Raw genomic sequence first — 13,304 nt, forward strand, 5'->3', positions numbered from 1 at the left:
CAACTTTTTGTCACCCTAATGATAATGATCTAGGTGCGCAGGTCCACCCAAGCCATCCAACAGTTATGAAGCAACTTTGAGGCTTACTGGCTCTGTCAGATGAGAGCTGGTTTTGAATGTCTCATAGTGCACAAGGCTGCCATTGTAAGGTATGTTGACTGTATCTGTCTCCTGGATAGATTGTTGGCTTGCACATACCCGGCTTTTGGCATATAGCCTTTGTGTGGTTGTCTATTGCAGTGTTTCCCAACCAGTGCGCCTCCAGCTGTTGCAAAACTACAACTCCCAGCATGCCCGCACAGCAAAAGGCTGTCCGGGCATGCTGGGAGTCGTAGTTTTGCAACAGCTGGAGGCACACTGGTTGGGAAACACTGGTCTATTGTATGTCGTAGGTAATAGGAATCCAAGATGCATCTAGATGTCCTCCCAGTACTGTTTCCAAACCATTTTGGTGGTGTTTCCATCAATTTCTAACTTTTTTCTGTAAACCAGACACCCTCTCCTCTTCAGAGCAGGGTGCCTGGTTTAATGCTCAGGTTCTCCCATTGACTTCCATCCCGATGTGTTCGGCCGTGAAAGAGGTGTCATATGCCTGAGACAAACCCCAGAGCTACGTCTTCAAGCATTTTGAAAAGACAGATTTAAAAAACGCCACCTAATGAATAAAATACCAGGAGTAAAAAATTATTGCAGGTTAAAAAAAAATATAAGCCATGTAAAACTGCAGAAAAATGCCACCAAAACCTGTGTGTGAGAGCAGACGAAAATATATGCAGCAAAAGGGAGTTGCTTTACTTTGAGTAAAAGAAAAAAAACACTAAGGCCCCTTTCACACGGGCGTTGCGGGAAAATGTGCGGGTGCGTTACGGGAACACCCGCGATTTTTCCGCACGAGTGCAAAACATTGTAATGCGTTTTGCACTCGCGTGAGAAAAATTGCGCGTGTTTGATACCCAAACCCGAACTTCTTTCCAGAAGTTCGAGCTTGGGATCGGTGTTCTGTAAATAGTATTATTTTCCCTTATAACATGGTTATAAGGGAAAATAATAGCATTCTGAATACAGAATGCATAGTAAAACATCGCTGGAGGGGTTAAAAAAATAATAATAATTTTTTAACTCACCTTAGTCCACTTGTTCGCGGCCCGGCATCTCCTTCTGGCTTCATCTGATCTCTGTGCAGCAACAGGACCTTTGGTGATGTCATTCCGGTCATCACATGATCCATCACCATGGTAAAACATCATATGATGGATCATGTGATGACCGGAATGACGTCACCAAAGGTCCTGTTGCTGCACAGAGATCAGATGAAGCCAGAAGGAGATGCCGGGCCGCGAACAAGTGGACTAAGGTGAGTTAAAAAATTATTATTTTTTTTAACCCCTCCAGCGATGTTTTACTATGCATTCTGTATTCAGAATGCTATTATTTTCCCTTATAACCATGTTATAAGGGAAAATAATAATGATCGGGTCTCCATCCCGATCGTCTCCTAGCAACCGTGTGTGAAAATCGCACCGCATCCGCTCTTGCTTGCGGATGCTTGCGATTTTTCACGCAACCCCATTCATTTCTATGGGGCCTGCGTTACGTGAAAAACGCACAAAGAGGAGCATGCTGCGATTTTCACGCAACGCACAAGTGATGCGTGAAAATCACCGCTCATGTGGACAGCCCCATAGAAATGAATGGGTCGGTATTCAGTGCGGGTGCAATGCGTTCACCTCCCGCATCGCATCCGCGCGGAATACTCGCTCGTGTGAAAGGGGCCTAACTGTATAAGGCTGGGGTCACGCGTGACTGATTAGCTGTGGATTTGCCACAGCGGATTTTATTGCAGCAAATCCACAGCGTTGTACAGTGCCAGCAAAATTAATGAGAATTTCAGAATTCCCATCCACATACAGGCTCATGCACACAAACGTGGGGCCGGTATTGTAGCCCACAAACAACGGGTCCGCAATATACGGGCATTGGCCATTTGTGCACCGCATCACGAAATTCGTGATGCGGTGCGGAGGCACGAACAGAAAACCCACGGAAGCACTCCGCAGTGCTTCCGTCTGGTTCTGTACCGCACCTTCCAGATTGCAGACCCAAAGTGAATCGGTCTGCAATCTGGAAGGTGCGGTACAGAACCAGACGGAAGCACTGTGGAGTGCTTCCGTGGGTTTTCGGTTCGTGCCTCCGCACCGCAAAAATGGAACTTGTTCGAGTAAAATAGTTCTGCGTCTGTCTGCGCAAGCCACAAGGACGGTGCCTGTGCATTGGGGACTGCAATTTGCGGACCCCAATGCACGGAATGGGCAGCCCGCGTTCATGTGCATGAGCCCTACTGTGTAAAAAAAAACCCAGCAGAAAAGCTGCAGATTTGAAATCCGCAGAATGTAAATTTATACAGTGGACTTCTCTTGCAGATTTCACCCTTTCCTATAATCTTCTGGCTTTTTTTGCAGCAAAACCTGCATGTACTAAATGTGGTTTTGTCGCAGTTTTTCGTGCAGTTTCTGCAAAAACTCAGCAGATTTTTCAGCTGGATTTTCTGTCATTTGTGACAAAAGCCTAACTGCATAAGGGAACCTTCACACGTTGCAGGTTTTATTGAAGAAATTTCTGCAACTGGAAATCTGTTCCATTCACATGAAAGGGCTTGCGGACATCCATGTGCTTGCCGCCCCATTCATATGAATGGAATTGTCTGCACCAAAACCCGCAGCGTGTGAAGGCATCCTGATCAGTAGCACTACACTGCGTTATTTATATGGATATGTGCTGTACATATTCTCCATTTCAGCTTCAATATTACCTGCACATCGCCTCCTTATTAGAGATGGCTATTCATTGTAATTACACTGCGCCGCAGCTGCAAAGGAGATGGCGCGCCGATAATTTTGAAGCAGAAGTAGCACTCGCACGAGCTCCGTTTTTTTTCTTCAAATAGCTGATAGGCGGAGGTCCCGGGTGCCAAACCCCCGTTTATCTGATATTGATGACCTATCCTGACAATAGGTCTTCAGTATTAAACCAGTGCACAGCCTCTTTAAGATTGTGAATGAGCCCTTAGAAATGGAAGCGTAATTATTAGGCTGGGGTCATTTGGCAGCTTCAGTAGCAAGTGGTGTTATTTTTGGACGGTATTCTTTTTTCATTTTCAACCCATGTCTTTCTGCATGTGCCTGCATGTTTTGTGCTACTCGATGCGTTCATATAGGTGACAAACGTGTGCTAATTATTGCAACTGTCCTAATTTGAAAATGCTGTGTACTGCCCCTAGTCCTAGGCTATTTTCACACTAGCGTTTTAGTTTTCCGCTCAATGCCGGAAAAAAAAAAACCTTCAGTTTTGTCTCTATTCATTGTCAATGGGAACACAACTGAACTGAACTGAACAGAAAGGAATGCTCCAAAATGCGCTCCGTTCCGTTTAGTTGCGTTCCCATACCAGAGAGCAAACCGCAACCGTTGTACTTTGCTTTCCGTCCTGGGATGCGGAGCAAGACTGATCCGGCATGACCCCCAATGCAAGTGACATAATCTGACACAATGGAAAACTGATCCGTCCCCCATTGACCTTCAATGGAGTTCATGACTGATCCGTCTTGGCAATGTTAAAGATAATACAACCGGATCTGTTCATAACGGATGCAGACGGTTGTATTATCAGGAACGCAATTCTATGACGGAATGCCTTTGGAGACATTCACTTATTCATTCCGTCATAATAGAAGTTTATGGGCTGCATAACAGATCCGTCCCGTTATGCAGGAGAGGAAACGGGACAGATCCGTTATGCAGGCCATATTAATTCCGTCATAATAGAAGTCATTATGCATTCCGTCATAGAATTGCGTTATGGTCCGTGGTAACTGAATCCATAACGCAATTCACCTTTTATATGAAATTCTCTCCTCTCTAAGGCTACTTTCACACTTGCGTTGTTCTTTTCCGGCATAGAGTTCCGTCACAGGGGCTCTATACCGGAAAAGAACTGATCAGGTATGTCCCCATGCATTCTGAATGGAGAGTAATCCGTTCAGTTTGCATCAGGATGTCTTCAGTTCAGTCGTTTTGACTGATCAGGCAAAAGAGAAAACCGTAGCATGCTACGGTTTTATCTCCGGCTAAAAAAACTGAAGACTTGCCTGAATGCCGGATCAGGCATTTTTTCCCATAGGAATGTATTAGTGCCGGATCCGGCACTCAGAATACCGGAATGCCGGATCCGTCCTTCCGGTATGCGCATGCGCAGACTGAAAAAAAGGTGAAAAAATAAATGCCGGATCCGTTTTTGCCGGATGACACCGGAAAGACGGATCCGGCATTTCAATGCATTTTTTCGACTGATCAGGCATTTTTAAGACTGATCAGGATCCTGATCAGTCTTACTAATGCCATCAGTTAGCATACATTTTGCCTGATCCGGCAGGCAGTTCCGGCGACGGAACTGCTTGCCGGATCTCTCTGCCGCAAGTGTGAAAGTAGCCTAATTACAACACATGGATTTACAGTAGTTGGCATTATTATTATGTGTCCTGTGCAAGAAAACCCCTGGAGGAAATGCACACGAGGGCCAGTCACGGCATTGTTCTGTTTCTAGATGTGGCTGGCAGTACGAGGGCAGACGATTCTGTCGTCATAGGGCCACTCAGTGATGTGAACAAGGCTAATGATTTCAGGCTGCACGTTTACTGGAATAATGCTCCCTTTGTCTACCAGCTACCTGGAGTGAATACTTGCGACCCTGGGGGAAGCCTTTGATTTATCATTGGTGCCTATTCAGTACATACATTATGTGGTGCAGCACTTGGCTCAGCCTTAGGGCTCATGCACAATACCGTATGTATTTTGCGGTCCGCAAAAAATACGGATGACATCCGTGTGCATTTCGTATTTTGAGGAACGGAACAGCTGGCCCCTAATAGAACAGTACTATCCTTGTCATAATGCGGACAATAATATTCTATTCTAATGTTCTATTTTTTTGCGGAACGGAAATACGGAGTAACTTCAGTTTTTTTTTTTTTTTTCGGACCCATTGAAGTGACTGGTTCCCCATACGGTCCGCAAAAAAAAACCGGAATGGACATGAAAAGAAAATACGTTCATGTGCATGAGCCCCTAATAAAGGCATTTTACTGAAAAGTTTCTGTCATTTATGCCAAGATCGGTGGGCGTAATCAATAGAAGTATTCCTATTGCTGAACACTGGCATAAGTCGCTGCTGAATATCCTAGCTGTGCCTGGCATTATTAGATTAGGAGGATATCTTCCCTTCTTCCCGCTGTGTATGATCTGCATTGTCTTTATTCTTTTTCCATGAATTCCTGCTGTACTGTAAACTAGATCTCCTATAGGGACAGCCACAGCTCTTTCCCCATACTCTTCAGTAAAATGACACGCATGTCCCCTTATTACTGCATACTTGCCTTTTAAGAGTATAACAACTCTGAGCTACAACTCCTATGGGGCCTGTAATAAACACCACTTTTCAAATGTAAAGTATCTAGAAACAGAGATTTGTACTGAAAGTATTATACATTGCTCGTTTCTAGGGGTTACGACCACCCTGCAATCCAGCAGAGGTGGCCATGCTTGCACACTATAGGAAAGAGTGCTGACCTCTCTGGTCGCCGGGACCGTGGGAGTGCTCATAGGCTCGCATGCGCAGCAGCTCCCATCACGGCCTCCTTGTTTTTGCGCTGCAGCAGTGGCCATAACACCTGGAAACGAGCAGTGTATAATGTGATGGAAAAATTAAGCCAGAAAAGGAGGCAATGTGGACAATCACAATACATTAGGAAGTGCCTGGTATTAACTTTGTCTATGTGTTAAATGCCATTTGCTGAAGTGAAGCAACCCGTCCTTGCTCTAGAAACGCCATGGCAGATTTATTGTGTAAATGATATTAAATCAGTTGGATCTTAAAGGGCCCCCAGCCTACTTTGTAAAAAGTGACGTTAGAGACATGAAACCCTAAAAAGTCACCAATGTATTGTGCAAATGTCTTTTGTGCAACTAAATTCCAACTTTTTGATGCCAACTTTTTGGGTGATATGAGCTTTTATGCAGCACATGAAGTCATCTTTTCTGAGCAGCAGATCCTGCTGTGTAAACAGAAATCTGCTGCCTAGGTAGAAACCATGGCAGTAGTCATAGCTCGTCCCCATACAGTGGAGGGGATTGCTGCATGTACATATGTAAGGCTACTTTCACACTAGCGTTTTTCTTTTCCAGCATAGTTCCGTCGCAGGGGCTCTATACTGGAAAAGAACTGATCAGGCATATCCCCATGCATTCTGAATGGAGAGCAATCCGTTCAGGATGTCTTCAGTTCAGTCATTTTGACTGATCAGGCAAAAGATAAAACCGCAGCATGCTACGGTTGTATCTCCGGCGAAAAAAAACTGAAGACTTGCCTGAATACCGTATCCGGCATTTTTCCCCATAGGAATGTATTAGTGCCGGATCCGGCATTCAAAATCCCGCATCCGTCCTTCAGGTCTGCGCATGCGCAGACCGGTAAAAATGTGAAAAAAGATACAAGACGGAACCGTCTGTCCGCATGACAAGCGGAGAGACTGATCCGTTCTTGCAATGCATTTGTGAGACTGATCCGCATCCGGATGCGTCTCACAAATGCTTTCAGTCACATCCAGATCGGCGGATCCGGCAGGCAGTTCAGACGACGAAACTGCTTGCCGGATCACACTGCCGCAAGTGTGAAAATAGCCTAACTCTTCACCTTTACTGAAAAGCAGGCAGATATCGGGACAGAACAGTCCCTTCTTGATAATTGCCTACTCGCTCCTCACGTCTAAATGTGCCATTGGCTTCACCTACGTAGATTTCAGTCTTCATTTCCACCTTAAAACTGGCATAAATGAAGATAAATGTGCTGGGCCTGCTGTCCCCTCAGTTTGCCATGCCCCCTTTTCAGAAAGTGGCAAGGTTGGCGCACAAACTCATGGTGTTTGTGCCACAAAACTGGTGAAGGGAGATGATAGTTCTCCCCAGAGTGTATATCATAGTGTCCACTGAGATTGGATACCTTCCTGTGTAGGATATAAGGTGTCGCTTATCTGCAAATGACTGACAGCAGAATTCTTTTCCCCTTGGGGCCAGGAAGAGAAGCCATATGGAAATGGAATATTCCTTCCTCTGTGTTACTCTACCAGGCACGTTCCTTCTGCTTTTAACAGTGATTTAGCGAATACCCGGTGGCTCTTGCTTTAAGTGCAGCTCCCTGTGCCGTGCAGTGTGTGTGACTTGAGGTTACCTAGATAACCACCATGTGATATCCAGGTTTAAAGCGCGATACTACAGCCTGCTGTCTCGCTATCAAACGCCGTTTCCTTTCAGCTTCCTCACCACTGAGGAAGCTGCTTTTGATAACGGCAGGACAACAGTCTGTAGTATCTGTTACTGTGAACCTGGATATCCTATTCTTTCTACTATTACAGTGATCCTGTGATTGCGTTGTATACCCTGGGGTTCTTCTGGATGTCCCATTGTTCAGACAGTTTGACATATTTAGGCAGTGTTCAAGTCTGTGTTGGCGATTGTAGATTTTTCTAATTCATTTTATCTTGACTTTTTATTGTATAATCATATCGTGTAATTGTGGAAGTGCACATTTTTTATGACATTGGCAAATGTGTAGCATCCCTTTTTTGTCTTAAAATTTACAGTAGAGGTGGTGCCCACTCTCCTGCTCAGTACATGTACTGATAGTGGTCATGTGTATTACATTTCTGCTCCATGTTATAAAGATCTGTTAAGTTCTCCACCACTTGGATAAAATGGTTATTGTACAAGCACTTGAATTCCTCACCGCAGAATAGCATGAAGCTGACCAGGGGCGGACACAGACAGCAGAGGGCCCCTATGCAAAGAATGTCCCCCAAAAATAATTGCACTAGGTTGCTACTGTGCCAGGGTGCCCCCCACAGTAATAGTGTTCCCCAAAGTCTCACCAATATAAATGATTATCTGCCAGTGTGCACTCAGTGTTAACAGTGCCCCCAATAGTAGTAATGTTCCTATTGTGCTCTAATTGTAATAATGCCCCCATAGTGCCCAAACTAGTAATCATGTTCCACGTATTCCCACAGTAGTAATAATTCTCCTTAGGCCGAATGCACACGGCCATGTTCCACGGCCCTGGACGGTCCGTGGTATCCCGGTCTGGCATCCTGCTGAGAGCCTGAGCACACGGCGTCATTGGTTGCTATGATGCCGTGCGCTTCATGCCACCGCTGCACTACAGTAATACACTCGTATAGATCAGGAATCCAGGCCGGGATACCACGGACCGCTCACGGCCATGTGCATTCGGCCTTACAATGTGTGCTACTAGAAAAATGCACCAGGACAAAAATACCCCCTATAATGTGTGACAATACAAGAAATAACCCCCTTCCTTTCAGATCAGACCCCCCATATCGGACCTCAAATCAAACCCCCAGATCGGATGCTCAGGCCCCCATCAGACCTCATACAGTGGAGGGGATTGCTGCATGTACATATGTAAGGCTACTTTCACACCTGGGTTTTTCTTTTCCAGCATAGAGCTGGTGGAAGTTGAAGGATGGAAATGAGCATGTGCGTCCACTTCAGTGAGGTGGACAGAGATATTAGACAGTAGTGGCTTTACTAAGTTTTTAATTACATGCAGTTACAAAAACATTCCAATCCAGGGACTGGTTTGTAAACTATAGAATATTTTTCATGGGACAATCTCTTTAAAGGGAACCTGTCACCGGGATTTTGTGTATAGAGCTGAGGACATGGGTTGCTAGATGGCCGCTAGCACATCCGCAATACCCAGTCCCCATAGCTCTGTGTGCTTTTATGGTGTAAAAAAAAAACGATTTAATACATATGCAAATTAACCTGAGAGGAGTCCTGTCCCTGATTCATCTCACATACACGACTCATCTCAGGTTAATTTGCATATGGATCAAATCGGTTTTTTTTACACAATAAAAGCACACAGAGCTATGGGGACTGGGTATTGCGGATGTGCTAGCGGCCATCTAGCAACCCACGACCTCAGCTCTATACACAAAATCCCAGTGACAGGTTCCCTTTAATGCTGTTGATATAGTTTCTTTATCATTCATTTCCCTATGTCTTTTAAAGTTCAGCCTATTGTCTAATGAAATCTGTGCAAAGCCACAATATCTCTGAAAGTTACTAAACGTATTAGTTGACATACGTAGACATCTTAGGCTACTTTTACACTCGCGTTTTGGCTTTCCGTTTCTGAGATCCGTTCAGGGCTCTCACAAGCGGTCCAGAACGGATCAGTTTTGCCCTAATGCATTCTGAATTGGAAAGGATCCGCTCAGAAGGCATCAGTTTTCCTCTGATCAGTCACCATTCCGCTCTGGAGGCGCAGCGTTTTGCTGTCCGCTTGACGAAACTGATCCAAACTGATCCATCCTGGCACACAATGTAAGTCAATGGGGACGGATCTGTTTTCTCTGGCACAATAGAAAACGGATCTGTCTCCCATTTGACTTTCACTGGAGTTCATGACGGATCCATCTTGGCTGTGTTACAGATAATACAAACGGATCCGTTCATGATGGATGCATGAGGTTGTATTTTTGTAACGGATCAGTTTTTGCAGATCCATGACAGATCCGCCCAAAACGCGAGTGTGAAAGTAGCCTTGTTGACATAGCTTTCTATACGGTTACTTCTAATCTGTGCTATTTTCTAGTGAGGCAGAGACATACGATATTCGTTCTCTCCGTTATTCTACTTCATGGCGAGACAAGTATGCTTTAATGTAACCCACCATTACCCTTCAGCTACACCTGAAGCCATGCAGGTAATAGGTGCATAGCTGAAATAGTTTCCACGTGCCATGTGACTGGGGACAATGCTGGTAGCGACTGTCCATGATGAGTTGCAAATTGCATGTGAACTAAGCAAATAAATAGTGAAATATTTTCTTTTTATAAGTGTTTGCATACCAAGGTGGTTCGAGATAATAACAGTAGCAGAGATCTGTAGGCCAAAGGGTGCAGAGATAAAGTATATAGCCATTGGATTGAGATATTCATCTACATATAAGTGTACTTTGACAATATGACAACCTCTGTCATTTAACCTGCTTAAAAGGAACCTGCCGCGCTGAAAATGCTGTCTACTTTGCAGACACTAGCAGACTACATAATGAGCTGAGTAGATCTCTATATGTTTTTATGGGTGACACCAGTATTTTCATTTAAACCTATGCTAATTTTGGATTTAGAGGTCCAGTGTGCGGTCCATTTGGCTGGTCTGGGTCACAGGCCTGACCATTATACAGGCCTTGGCTGCTTCCAGGATGAATGACTAGACAACTTCTTTAAACAATTCAGCTCTTCCCTCAACTTCTCTGCAGTACTCAACTGCTCTGTAGCCCTATCTATGCCCTGAGGTTGAGTAGTGTCATACAGACATCTACACTTGCTAGCTAGCTACATGCTGGATTATTGCTGTCTTTGTTTCCAGCAGCAGCTTCCAAGATCATTCTTCATTCTCCTGCCTGCTACTGAACTGACCTCAAATCTGCAGAGGACTGCTATTTATGATATTTCTTTTGTGTGCTCCCCCTGTAGCTTAAAGGGGGTTTTCTGTGCTCCTATAGTCATGACCTGTCCTCAGGATAGGTCATAAATACATGATCAGTGGGGGACCAACACCCTGAGGATTTTTAATGGTGTTTTTCTGCATTTTTGTGTTTTTAGTGGTGTTTTTGCTGTAAAAAAAAAAGGCAGCTAGATGTTAGCTAAAGGTCTATGAGAAATCTGAAATGCAGGTCACACAAGCATATTTCTTGATACTGGTGTTTTTGTTAATTAGTTGTTGGTTTTGATCTTTCTGGATTCTTTTCAAAAACGCCACATTCTACGGCTCTTGACATTTATGTTTCAGGCATTTTCACATGACTTTCTGTATAGGGGAAAAATGCCATGAAGAAAATGCTAGTGCACAAACATTGCGAAACAAATGTCTGAAAAAAGGCACAAATATGCTGGGAAAGACTTGGGTAGCTTAAAAAAAAAATCTGGTTATCGCGTTTTTACAACCCAAAGAAATGCCAGTGCACATTTGTGTGTAGGGACCCTTAGGCCTCATGCACATGACTGTATTTTTGGTCTGTGTCCGATCTGCATCCAGGTCACTCTGCCGCAAGTGTGAAAGTAGCCTAAACGACAGCAAGCCAGATTCTTTGGCTGGTCCCGTGGGGCTCCACAGGAATTTGTAGTTTGTTATAGCATAGTGAATGAGTAATATTAGAGTAGAAACAGCCTTGTATCTGACCTGCCAGTGTTTCCACCCTGGACTGTCAGTGTATGGCGATTTTATATATTTTTTTAATTATTATTATTAAAAGAACTTTGGCTACATGCACATGACAGTAAAAAACGGACATGTGATGTACATTTTTTTTAACACGTTTGTTTTAAGACCAATGGTCTTTTTGCCTTTTGTCAGTGAAAAACGGACGTCAAAAAATAGAACATATTCTATCTTGTCTGTTTTTCACTGACAGGCTGCCCCCATACAATTGGAGGGGTCAATTTTTAACGTCCATTTCTCAGAAAGGCATCAGTGAAATAAACGTCCGTTGAAAATGTCAGTTTTTTTTAACGGATTTTTTTTTTCACTGTCGTGTGCATGTAGCCTATGGCTTCTTTCACACTTGCCTTGTGGCTCTCCTGTTTTGAGATCCAGACGAGGATCTCAAAACCAGGCCGAAACGAATCAGTTTTGTCCCCATTCATTGTCAATAGGGACAAAACTGATCAGGATGCGTTCTGTTCTGTTTTTGACCGGACACAAAGCTGCTGCAAGCTGCGGTTTTGTGTCCTGTCTGCGAAATGGAGCAAATCGGATCCAGCGTAAAAATCAATGGTGCCGGATCGTTTTTGTTTTGTTTTTAGCTAAAGAAAAACTGATCCGGACCCCATTGACTTACAATGATTTTACTACCGGATTGCATTCATTAAATGGCACAGATCCGTTTAACTCCAGTTTGGACTTCCTCTGGTGGATCTCAATACTGGAAAACCACAACGAAAGTGTGAAGCAGGCCGAAGATAGATTCACAGTGATGTACTTTGTGCCTGGTTATATGATACTTTGTAGACTATTAGCTGTGTATGTGGTACAAATGTTGTTCACTGCTCCTAAGCCTTAGGGTCCATTCACACGTCCGCAAAACACGGACACCGGCAATGTGCGTTCCGCATTTTGCGGACCGCACATCTCCGGCACTATAATAGAAAATGCCTAATCTTGTCCACAATTGCAGAGAAGAATAGGACATGTTCTATTTTTTCGGGAACGGATCCGGAGACGGGCAGCACATCGTGCGGCCCCTTAGAAATGAATGGGTCCGCAATTCCGTTCCGCAAAATGAATTGCGGACGTGTGAATGGAGCCTTAGAAATATTTGCATCATGTGTAATTGCCTGGTGGAAGCGCCTCATCCTTACCTGATCTGTGATGAGCGTTTCTAAATCCTGGAGAGCACTACCCGTCATGAAAGCAAGAGCAATAGCTATCATTTAAGGCCTCATGCACACGAACGTATTTTGTTTCCGTGTCCGTTCCGTTTTTTGCAGATAGGATGCGGACCCATTCATTTCAATGGGTCCGCAAAATATGTGGACAGCACACCGTATGCTATCCTCATCCGTATGTCCGTTCCATAGCCCCTGCAAAAAAAAAAAAATCACATGTCCTATTCTTGTCCGTTTTGCGGACAAGGATAGGCATTGTTATAATGGATCCGCCAAAAAAAGATGCCATACGGACGTCATCCGTTTTTTTTGCGAATCTGCAATTTGCGGACTGCAAAAATACATACGGTCGTGTGCATGTAGCCTAAGTGAAAGATATAAGGTTCCTTCACACGCAGCAAATTTTGGTGCAGAAAATTTCTGCAACTGAATTTCCGTTCCGTTCACCTGAGTGGAGCTGGCAGACCTCCATGTGCTTGTCGCAAAAACATCCCTATTCAGATGAACTTTTGCAGTTGACCACTGTTTCATAAGCGGCGCGCTCTCTGTATGACACATTCAGGATCGTGTAGCACGTTTCTTTTTTCCTCTTTGCCTAGAATAGTGTTGGCATTTGAACAATGAACAGTTCATCCATCTCTGGTTACTTCAGCCAGCATGTGTGTGAACATACGTGTATTTATTTCTAGTCCTCTCCGGGTGAGCACAGAATGCTTTTGTTTCCTATTGAAATTCTGCTCAGGAGACCACGAACACAAATGGGGAGATGAAGCAGCCG

The 13,304-nt window shown here is 44.3% G+C and overlaps 1 protein-coding gene across 3 annotated transcripts in view; it reads left to right on the forward strand.

Moving 5' to 3' along the window:
• TNFAIP8 (TNF alpha induced protein 8) overlaps positions 1 to 13,304 on the forward strand; it is a 112,719-nt gene that overhangs the window by 86,892 nt on the left and 12,523 nt on the right. The window lies entirely within an intron of this gene.

Source organism: Bufo bufo, chromosome 2 (genome assembly GCF_905171765.1).
Source record: "Bufo bufo chromosome 2, aBufBuf1.1, whole genome shotgun sequence".
Classification (NCBI taxonomy): domain Eukaryota; kingdom Metazoa; phylum Chordata; class Amphibia; order Anura; family Bufonidae; genus Bufo; species Bufo bufo.